The 12,349-nt window shown below is 39.1% G+C and overlaps 1 protein-coding gene across 1 annotated transcript in view; it reads left to right on the forward strand.

The window, feature by feature from the left end:
* The first annotated feature begins 359 nt into the window (after positions 1-359).
* The window catches only part of LOC109041874 (uncharacterized), a 29,452-nt gene continuing 17,462 nt past the window's right edge, over positions 360-12,349 (forward strand). Inside the window, exon 1 of the mRNA XM_019058375.2 lies at positions 360-692. The gene's annotated coding sequence lies outside the window, so the exon portion shown is untranslated. The remainder of the gene's footprint in view (positions 693-12,349) is intronic.

The raw sequence follows: 12,349 nt of genomic DNA on the forward strand, positions 1-12,349 counted from the left end.
AATTACCAATAATTGATAAAAAAAGTGAGATGGTAAAAGTACCAACGGACCTCGGTAAAAACGCCGAGAACTTTTTTTCAGTGCAAGTTCGACCTCTTTCGTGCCATTGTGCGACGGCTAGCGGCGACGGCGCTGCTGTGTCCACGGCGAGGGCCAGGACCACGAACCCACTTCGGGTCGGGTCGGCTCGCATCGGGGATCGGGCGTCGCGACGAGGATCGGGCGTCGCGACGCCGCATGGGGCGGCGCGGGAGGGGGCCGAGCTTCTGGGAGGAATTCGGTCCCTCCACCTCTGCCGCAACCCGGCGCCCCGGCCACATGACCATGATCAGACAGAAATCATCTTCACTAAGTTCACTTACCTTCTCTTTCTACAGACCATTACGTGACCGGGAGTCACGAGCAACGGTCCTCGCGGTTCAGTTCGATTTTGTCAGGAGTCGCGCAACCACTTTCTTCGCCGCGACGCCCTCCGTGGCGCAACCGGGTCCCTCGGCCTTTTTCACTTTTCCGACGATGTAATTTCTGGATTCGCTGTGTTCGTGTACATTCGCTCCGTCCTTTCGTTTCTCGCTCTTTTTTTATTTTTTTATCGGAAAAAACAAATTAAAGAATAAATTGTGAACCTTGTGTGTGTACCTGTTTTTGCCATCCTAAAGGAATCAAAGGAGTGTTGACCGAATTCGATCAAGGTTTGTGCGTTGAGTTTTTTTTTATTTCCGTCTTGCTTTTATCGACTATAAATGAAAAAGGGGAAAAAATCGGACCCTTACATAGGCATTGCTACGCAATGTGGGAAGGGGGGCTGTCCGAAGACATTTTTAAAATTTATCTCTATATGCATGCATTTTGGGGCTTTTGTAACGCAAATTTTCCATTCATTTCTGCACATAAATTACGCTAATTTAAGCCCAAAATACCTTCAAATCGATGAATTCAACAGATTTTCTGTTTGTTTTTCCATCCAGAATTTCTGGGGCCAGATGATACTATTTTCTTTTCTTTGCGGGCGTACTCGAGGGGGGGGGGGGGCAGGTCCCTGGACCCCCCCCCCCCCCTCGAGTACGCCCGCATGGACCTTTACAGTAAAAAATGAAAAAAGAAAAAGGAGTATAGACTTTCGGACAAATTACAGTCTTTTATATTTTCAAAATTCTTCACGTTAAGTCTTGTGTGTTTAATAAATGCAGCATCAGCTCGTGTAATACCGGCATTTATAGACACATTATCCTAGATATTATGTAATAAATTGGTGCCTTTAAAAGTCTGAAACCAAATGATGGACAGATGCATATCAGGACGTCCGTAAAGCATTGAAAAACTAACCATAACATTTATATATACGTCTTCCCTTAATCACTTAAAAAAGGAGAGAAATGAAGAGGGGAGGGATAAAAAAAAGAGAGAAAAAAGCGTTTTTTTTAACTTCAGCTTTTCCAACCAACTGCAAAATATATCTCTCAAAAATTTCATTTTAACGATACGTGAGACACCTTTATTCACCAAAAAAAGTATGGCCTTTTTTACTAGAGGTATGGAAATACGATCATGAATCTTCTTGATTTTCAACACCGTAATACTGTAGGGTAAAAATAACCAGGCATCTGATATCATTTACCATGTTTTTGGCGAGGACGATCAGAGTTATAGTATTTGCTACCATTGAGTCTGTTGGTGATAACCATACTCACATCACTGTCGCTGAAACCATATTTTTTTTTAGTGTTCAATGCCGCCCATGTGCACCTATTGGGCTCGCTTTAGTTCCATAAGATTACTTTTGGTGTAGATAGTCTCTGTTTATATAACGGGGAAAACACAAATTTTTGTGTCATACTTAAACTTGCAATGGTCAGTCTGCCACTATGGTTTAAGTATTTTGAAAACTTATCATTCAAAACGCTTTTTATTTAGAAAAAATCACTACTGAAGAATTTCAGAACTGTCCATTATCAGAAACAATAAATTGTAGTTGTGGTTCTGTATGGAATTTCATTTCTGCTTCGATTCGACTGATCCAAAAATCGAATCTGCATATTACAAGTTGTCACATACTGATATTTGATACGTTACGTGAATGATTATGAAATAGAGATAATAGAACATTCCTCACTTTCTCCTTCCCTCCATTAGAACTTTAAACAAAGCCCAAATACTAAAAAGATGCGCTTCATTCCGATGAGCTGATCAAAAGTTAATCACTCTGTGTTGACACAATTAAATTCCACTTACACGCTTAGGCGCAGCGAAGGAATGAACACGTACACATTCCATGTCATAATCCATCGAGGCATTTGATCCGGTTTTCTAAGCAACGATGATTCAAAAAAGTTTTTTATGACACCTCGACCATGCCCCATGCGTGGCGCGGTGAGAAAGTGAGGAAGCTAGGTGAAGAGGTAAACGAGATCTGAATGATAAAACACGATTCATGTTCATTCAATTTGATTGGAACCAGGAGATCATACAACCCATAGTTCTCATCCTTCGAAGACTCCTTCCGTTCATCGTAACCCGCAGTTATAATGATGAAAAATTTAGAGAGAGTAGAGATGTTGATTTACATCATTAGGAATTTTTTACTTATTATTTTGAAAGAAACAAATCCAATCGGATGGCTTTCGATACAAGTGTGATATTTCTTTTTGTCAGATGGGGGGGGGGGGTGTGAAGTTTTACAAAATAAATCTCTCTGATTCTTTTTTAACCTTTCACAATATTTCTGATCTGGAGGCGGGTCCAAGGAGTATTCTCCTCCGACTTTGGAACCCTGTCAAAATTTCACGTTTGAATCTTGAATTTTTTCAAAAATGGTTTAAGTATACCGCCATATTTTTTTCTATTAAAATTGCTAACAAGGCCCGATAAATTTACTCAAAAAGTCCTATATCAACCGGCCCGATAGAGAATAATATCGATTATCGATATTGCTCCTTTTGCAGCTATGGTAAAGAATCGATTATTTAGGCGTTCGTTGCGAATACTCTGCTTATCGATCCTTTTCCATAGGTTTAAATGGCAGATCTATCAAAATATCGCAAAGCACGCCACGCCACTGAACAAAATCAATTTAGCTCAAATTTGTAATTGAAAACCACCTCATAGAGTCGGCTAATGGCTTTTGAGTTTGGTCTCACGAAAACCCTCTTTTTCCTTGATTGGACGGTACATGTAAACTTTTCGATTGCAAATACTGGTAGGAGTATGAATGGATCAATTTTAAAAGTAGTATGACTTTTAAACAAAAGTTGCGCAGGCCTATAAGTAATTGAACAATTTAAAGTGTATGCGGGGATCGCACTGTTATTAAAGTAGCCTTCAAAACTTTTGATCATGATGAAATTTTGGGATTATGATAAAACGATCTTGAACTATTATATATCTTCCAACAAACATCACAAAAATATGCATAGCCAATACAATGGTATGTTTTAAAAGTAAGAAAAAACTGTGGTACAAAGACGTAACGTAATGTCCTTTTAGATTTTATCGATTCTTAAAAAAAAAAGTAACCATAAAATGTTACGCTGACACAAAATCAATCATATTTTTCTAATTTTATGATTTTTTTCCATTTTGCACAACTTTTTTCGATCGCATTCGAACGATGAAATCGTAGCGATCATCTGGCGGAAAAAATAATAATAAGAATGAACAATTCATAGTTTCGAAATGTTTTGATGCTAATACGCAGTGATTTATACAGTAATCAATAAAGTCACTCTCGATGACAACCGTGATTTTTGTCTCGGTGCAGATTCGATCGTCGCTCATCGGCGATCGAAAAAGAGCGAAAGGAAAAAATAAGAAAGCTCTAAAGAGGCTCGTAATTCAGTTCACCAGATTTTGCGTTGAAATTCTCACTCACCGCTTTATACAAGTGAGAGAAGTCGTAATTTATAGGCACGAAGTGGCAGCGTGGCGCGCGACATACCTACGTAAAATATGAAATCCAGTTGCGGATTTTTTGGTGGTCGCATCCTTATACGCGGGCCGTTTGAGGTGGTCGGGACCAGGGGCTCACTTCTTCGGAAGCAGCCTTTTCGTGGCTCCTCAGGCCAGAGGGCTTATCCGGATTTGCTCATGAGCCTCAGAGAGCACTGATTTATACGTAAAACAGGGCTCACGTAGCAATTGAGATACCCCCTTACGTCAGAGAGGCGACGCTATACCCACATAAACAAACCGCCAACATGGTGACACGCTGCCACTTGGTTCCGGAACTCTCCGGCATCTGCATCCGGCACAGTAACCCCAAAAAATGAGAATTTCGTCCATTTTCCATCTTGAAATTTTTCGAGTCGCGTTGAGGCAGGGTTTTTGCAGTGCTGCCATTTCCCGGGATTAATTCCGAATTTCGGAACTTTTCCCGCAATTTTTGGATTCTCTGTCAGTTTGACCGATTTTTTTTACTTATTATCAAATTTGATCAACAATATATCATAAAATTTGACGATCTTTGGAGCTAAATCCGGGCATATTTCGGGAGCTCCTCCGGAGCTTTTGGAAAAAAACGGAATTTTTCTCCGAACTTTGTTAAATCGGATTTGATTCCGGGAACCCCGAAATCTTTGGTTTAATAAATTGGCAGCACTGGGTTTTTGCCTAGAGCAGGGGCATGCAAGTTTGTTGATCATTTTTGTGAGGAAGCACTTACTGCGGGCTGATTCTTGAAATTGATAGACCAAACTATAGACAAAGAAAAGGAAAGGTATATGGATGGATCCTATTGGTGGAAGCGGGTGGTTGCAATGGACAAAGAAGGTAGGTACTATAGACCAACTCAGGGCAACCCAAGAGAGACCCTATAATTAGTCCTTTATTTACCCCCTAGTTCATAAGAACCACCCATTTCAACCAATAGGATCGCATATACTGCCTATGTCTTATTTGTCTATTGTTTTGCCTACTAATGTCAACAATCAGCCCGCAGGATTGAATGATTTGTAAAGTTACCCTCGACTTCTCATATAGAAGAGGACTCGTCGTCTCCTTTGCAAGAGAACGTAATTACAATGTTGCCAAATTTCCCCATGCAAATTGCATTTTTACCGGGCGATTATTGGACTTTCCGAATGGAAAGTTTCAATCTTTTACTTCCGATCTCATGCAACGATCAGGAAAAATTTGGACAAAAATTGCACATCTGTATTCATGTAAAAAAATGAATTTTTGAGTCAACTTTCCAATATTGGAATGGAATCGCGTACCTTCGTCTGGTATTTGACGAACCATGCCAAGGTGTTTCCTGGTGAGTTTAACGAACGGTTAGAAAAATAAACGACAGAAAGGTGATAGAATAGATTGCGTTTAGCGTCTTCGGGATTCGTCCTCTAGAGACACTGAAATTGGGAGGGCATTCCTTTTGAGATATTAGTGTCGTTTAATTTTTATTGGGGGTGTTTGAACGATTTTTTTTTTTTTTTTTTTTTTTTTTTTTTTTTTTAGTCTTCTCTATCAAATTTGCAATAAAAGTGCGAAACGCCACAAACCAAAAATTCGTGCAGTAACACTTATTCACGTATCATCCATTTATAATATTCTCTCTCAACACTTCATTAGCTGTGTTTACGGATAAGTGACGTCGAATTGGACGTATTTCTGTCAAACGGAACTATGTGCATTATGACGTGAGCATCATACGGCGTTCTTCCTTAGCACGGCAGGATAGGTGTTTCCGTTTCTGTCATGCGCTTATTTTCCTACTTTTGCGTTAAGGTCTCCGTTAAATGGACGTATTTCTATCAAACGAAACTATGTGCATTATGACGTGAGCCCTGTCACGCATATATTCTTATGGGTCTCAGGGCTTATGTCTTAATGCACATAGTTCCGCCACCATGGTCGTTCAAGTACATTTCAAAAATGTGTTTATTTTTTTGTTTCTTAATAGCACTTTGTCCTCTATTTGGAGAACCATAGGCAACATGTATTTATTAATTCTATTCTCAGAAATCCTCACATTTTAAGATTATACCGGTTAAGCGCTCATTATTTCACCTCTTCGAAAATTTTGTCATTATACTAGATGAAAGTATTGACCTCGCGGAGGAAGACGCTCGATAGCGGCCTTGACTCATTTAATGTTTTATTGCCCCTGACAGCACGAGTTTGGCCCAGTGTGCTCTCCAACACTAAACTATTCAAACGAGTTTTTTTCTTCTTTTTTCACTCCCAGCTTTCTGCACACGTATTCACACAAATAAAATCCCGAAACACTGAGAGTAAGGTGTTAACTTTACAATCAATTATTCATTCATTTATTCATCAAGTACTCTTCGCTTTCGCAAAACGTGAGGCTTTCATTACCAATTCGCAGTGATTTTATTCTCAATTACAGTTTGCGAGTCTTTCCTTTGATTTGTGCCTGAAATTTTAAAAGTTACAACTTATTTGCTTGAAAAATACTTGCTAACTTGCAAATGGACGTATTTATGCTAAAGGGAACTATGTGCATAGGGTTTGCATGAGACATACTTCCTTTTGGTAAAAATACGTTCAAATGATGCTCCCCAGGAAAATGGATTCTGTACAACCTATTTTTGAGGACACATGGAAAACAGGGAATGATGGTTGAGACATTTTTTGCAAGCTCTTTTGGTTTAATATCATTCACTCATGATGCGCCGCGCAATTTTTTTCGAAATTTCCAAGCTTACGGAAAAAATGAAACAAAAAACAAGCTTTGTTACCTACTCCTTATTTCTCAACACTTTATACATTCTCTTCCATTGTATACTTCTCATATGACCAGTCATGGAAATCATGTTTTATCTGCAACTATGATTTTTACTACAGTAGTACTAAATTACGTACAAGGTAAAATCGCATGAATAAAAGTCTGTCCCCCGCCCCTCCTAAATAAATGAAGTGCCAACAAAAGGTCAAAATCTAAAATCTACAACCATCGTCAATTTCCGATAATATCATCGAAAAACAAGTGAAGTTGATTTAACATTCTGGATGTAAAAAAAAAGTGTGCGAGAACTTATAAAATGCTGACTTACCCGTTACAGCAGTTGTTTTAGCAAAGCCAAGATGTAATACTAACTTCTGTGGCGGTTAATTCAGCATTTTATAATTTCTTGCGCACTTTTTTAACATCCAGAATGTTAAATCAACTTCACTTTTTTTTTCGGTGTGCATTAAATTGGACGAAAAAAAAGACTAATATAGATAAACCGGTGCATTTAAACCGTCGATCGTAACTGCCTTGGGATACGCCTAATTAATGACTTCGCTTTTGAAATGAGTCTTTCCGATTCTTCGTTTAATCACTCTTTTTCCATCACAATTTCATCATTGTGGTCAATTTACAAAAACAATCACTCAAAAGACTTTTTTCATTGAATTTTTCTCTCAATACAAAGTATGAATACCTAGCTGGAAGCAAGCGGTAACTGCTACACACACCGAACCATGGCCAACAAGAAGGACGAGGGGGATGCTTAGCGGGGAATTTCGCGTCGTTCGTTCTTGAGCACCATTCATCGATGATTGTTTTGCGTCGGAGGAGGCACTGTGGGGCGCACACCAAAATAATACAAAACAACGACATAATTGATAAATGTCTAATTCAATCTCAAACCGGCGGTTGAGCGAAGACAATTCGGACCCCCATTAGTGGCGAAGCCAAAACAAATTGATGAGATTATGGGACGTGGATATCACAGCTTGATCACCCTTGACATATCCGTACGACTTCACGCCTAGACGAGACAAGTAATCTGAACCCAATTCAAGGTGCATTTTTATATGAGATCGTCTATTACCAATACTCAATGCTCTCGGGATGAAGTATGCTGATCTACAAGTTGACTAGCCTTGAGGTCTCCACAGGCTACCCAAAGACTCAAAAGAGCTTCACTTGATCAGCGGACCGATTATTGAAACTGATAGATAAAGCGATAGACAAAGACGACAAAAGGGATTTGGAGGGATCCTATTGGTGGAAACGGGTTGTTGCAATGGACAAAGGAGGTAGGTAATCGACTAAGTAACGGCAACCCACGAGAAACCCGACAGTTAGTCTATCATTTTCCCCCTTAGTCGATGAGAACCACCCATTTCAACCAATAGAATTGCTTTATACCCCCTATGTCATCTTTGTCTATCGCTTTGTCTATCAGTTTCAATAATCGCCCCGCTGTTTTTTTGCATGATACACGGTACTTGATGCAATGCTGCCGTGCTAAGGAAGAACGCCGTATGAACATTCGAGAGTCGCCGAATTTCCCTCGATGAAACGTGTAGTTTTGACGCAATTTAAGCATATTTTTCCTCGAAATTTTCAGATATTATGGATTAAATTGCGTAAAAAATTGTCTGGAAATTTTGGGGGGAAATGTTTACAATTTTCCTAGTAAATTCGGTTTTTATCGAAGGAAATTCGGCAACGTCTGAAGGCTCATACGGCGTTTTTCCTTAGCACGGCAGGATATAATCCTTACACTTTCAAGGAATGGAACAGCTTTTAATAAAAATCGAATTAAATAACATATCAACGGTGTAAGTCGGCCATCACATAAATCGGCTTGCGACGTTACAGACTTTCCGTCATACTTTATTTTTTAAACGGAAAACTACTCCACGGCAATTCTTTAAAACTGCCGTGATTTTTCTTCTCTGTGCGAAGAAAATTCTGCAGAATTTTCAAGGAAAGATGTCAATTTGTTCTCCTTTAAAAAAAATAACATAGAGGCGGAGATTTTCAGACATCAATTTGGTTTAATAATGTTAACTTCCTCTCGCAGCGCCGCGCCGTGCTGACCGCACTATGTTTGGCGCAATGCTTGAAGTATTTCTACAGTCTTGTAGGCGCTATGCGTTTCACGCCAACCGCTGTTGACCGCATTATGTTTGACGCAATGCGTGAAGTATTCATGCAGTTTTGTAGGCGCTAATATGTGTTACATGCCGATCGCCGCGCCGAGGGCTTCTCCTTTTCATCTCAAGTCTACGTCATCATTTCTCTCTAAGTCGCGCCGTTCTGGGCCAAATTGCGTGTTTGGTTTCTCTCTTAACTCGACTAATTAAAGGTGCTGTCCCTTGTATTACCGAAAGACGACAAAATTAGAAATTACTGTACTTTCAGGAAATGAAAGATTTTGTCGCCTTTTCTTGTTTGTAATTTTTTTTTTCATACCACTTTTAAAAAAAATGGCAAAATTTGCCATTCATTTTGCATTTTCATGGGCCGTGGCCCATGTGGCCACCTCCTAAATCCGGCCCTGCGGTCTGCGACGTCGCAAGCCGAGTTATGTGATTGCCGACTTACACCGTCGATATTCTTTTCGGAGATTCTCAAATGTAGCAATGGAGAATTTCCACACACAAATTATATTGCTTCATCTTATAGTGCTTAATGAGCTGAGTTTGCAGTCTTATTTCTCATAATGTTTCACTGAAATGGGAAATTGGAGGAAAATAGATTTAAAAGTAAGAATAAGTATGCCACCTTGTGACATGACGTCATCTGGCGGTAATTTTCACCTAAACACATGTATTTCAGCAGATTGGTTCATTTTTCATATATCCTCCAATAATTGTTACTTTAGAAACCAAGAATATATCATCGTGCTGAAGTTTCCTAGAAATTTAATTTTAAACCTGAAACCAAATCTCAGACGCTTGCATACCTGCAAACTTTCCATTCAGTAGATTTTTGAGATTTGATCAATTCGTCAGATATATTCTCTTTGAAATTCGTTGTTGAGGTAAACTGTTTGACATCCTTTATAAGCAAAACCATCCAATCCGATGCTACAATCAACTGCATCATGAATAACGCTACGATTGAAAAATGAATTTGGACATTTTGAGCGTACAATTTTATTCTAAAATCAAAAGATCGAACCCCAACGACTAAGCCACATAATGAGTCGACAGGCACGTAGAGAGTGCCTATGGGTCAGCAGCAATGAAAGTCCATAAGACGACAATAAATTACTTGGCGCGCCGACCGTTTACCGACCGTTGCTCTAGAGGTAGGTCAAGTTTAATAATTGAAGATCCTCTTTTTGGAGGGAGGAGTCAGACCGTTCTCTCGGGCTCCTTTCATTCATTCATGATTCGAAATTATCTGTTGGCACGGAATTTTTACTTCAACGCACCAGTAAATCAAAATCTTGTTAACTATTTGCTCTGGCTGCGTTGTCGAGGTAACTATTTGAGATCCTTTAAAAGCGAGACCATCCGATCCGATGCTTAACAAACGGCGATTTTCGACTGTGTTTGAATAACTCGATGACTTGTGGCATGACGTGACGTGCTGTGCGATGTATCGATTGATGTGCCATTTGGACAGCATTTTACAAAAAGGAACCAAGAGCATTGCAATGTTGCTAAGATTGTGCAACTTCTCTTGTCTTGGAAGAAAAACCGTGTCAACTATGAACATTTTCTATTTCACACGATTGAAACTATAAATTTAAGACCAAAATTACCATGAAAATTTCATATTTTTTCATGATTACAGTAATTTTATTGCAAAGGGTGAAGTCGCACAATCTTAGCAACATGGCAATGCTTCTGGTTCCTTTTTGCAAAATGAAATTTGGCAAAAAGTTTGCAAAACTACATTTTGCAATTTGGAACTATAAATTCTAGCCCGGTCTAAAAACAACTTATGTGCCATTAGTTTCCCTATGCACATAAGTGTTTTTCCAGAAGAGTCAGAATCATAGTTCCAAATTGCAAAATGCAGTCCAAATACGAGAGGAAAATAAATAAAGTTTACAGGGTGACAACAGAGGTCCCATCAAGATTTTACAATGAGATCGAGTCCGAAAAGTTTGAATATAAAAAAGAACAAAATCACGAAGCTTACATTACGACTTGGATGCTGAAGGTCCAGAGGTCAGAACGTGAACATGGGTGCCGCAATGCGTTCGTCGTGTCCACTCAAACGCTTTCGTCCAAGTTCGTGGCAGTGTCACGCTTGATTTAGTGTTGATCAGTGTCAAGAGCGTTCAAAGGCCAATTTGTATACGGCCGGAGCTTTACTGATTTAGTACATGCAGCAAGCGCGTGAAAAGTAATCCTGTAAAACAAAGTATGTAAAAATTCAATGTTTAGAAAACAGATCTTTGGTCGAATGAAATGTTATAAATAAGCTTTGATTTTGTTTTAAAGTTTTTAGTCCAACAGTGGTAAAAAAAAAACCGCTTGGACCAATGCCGTGGTGCATTGACTTAAGAGTGCAGTTTCTCGTCGCCGGATTTAAGGGTCTTGAACTCTTGTTTCAAGCGGATTTTGCATTGATTCAATTCAAAATCCGCTTGAAACAAGAGTCCAGATTCTTTAATCCGGCGACAAGAAACTGCACTCTTGAACCAAGAGGTTTTTTTTACCAGTGAAAACATTTTAATAGGGAATGAAATAAATCAAATAAATGATGTTATGGGCAGAATCTGAGTTCAGTCCAATTTTGTAAATTTATCGTATCGAAATCGTGGTAAATTTATCAGAGTTCACATATAAATAAAACAGATAAACATATAAATTGGACATAATTCGTAGATCAGTCCTAAGTTTCGTCGGGGCTGATCGCGGGGACATGTCCTTTTGCGATATTGCAGACTTCCTGTCATACGTTATTTTTGCTTTGGAAAGGTATCGTTGTAATTCTCTGAAAACTTCCTTGCTTTATTTTCTACGATAGCAGGATATTCTACATAAATTTCAAGCTTTAAAGTTGCTTGTTCCCTCTCGAAAAAATCAAATGAGAGCGGAGAGGGAAAACTGCCGCACTAAAAGAAGAACGCCTTACGAAAATTCGAGAGTTGCCAAATTTCACCGGATAAACCATGTATTTTTGAGGACTGTCATGAATATTTTCCTTTGAAATGTTCAGGCATTTTAATAGATTAAACTGCGAACAAAATTGTCTGAAAAATTGGAAGAATAATAATTACAACTCTTTGAATAATTTCGAATTTTATCGTCGGAGAGACTTTGGCAACGCCAGAAGGTCCATATGACGTTTCTCCTTAGGCAGAAAATACCACAATGCGGTTACGTGGTCTCGCACTTCAGCCATCTATGATTTGGACTACATTTTGCAATTCGGAACTATAAATTCTAGCCTGGTTTAAAAACAACGTATGTGCCATTAGTTTCCCCATGTACATAAGTGTTTTTCCAGAGGAGCCAGAATTTATAGTTCCAAATTCCAAAATGCAGTCCATATGTAACGCTAAATTTCGGCTTTTCTGACTCCTCCCCATCCCTCTTCGTAACGCTTTCATGACGTAGGTCCTTATCCTGTAACATGTACAGACAGAAAGACGTAACGCTCTCTTCCACCGTTAGAACGTTACGTATTTCATGAACGGACCCTTCTACGCAA

Source organism: Bemisia tabaci, chromosome 2 (assembly GCF_918797505.1).
Source record: "Bemisia tabaci chromosome 2, PGI_BMITA_v3".
NCBI classification, from domain to species: domain Eukaryota; kingdom Metazoa; phylum Arthropoda; class Insecta; order Hemiptera; family Aleyrodidae; genus Bemisia; species Bemisia tabaci.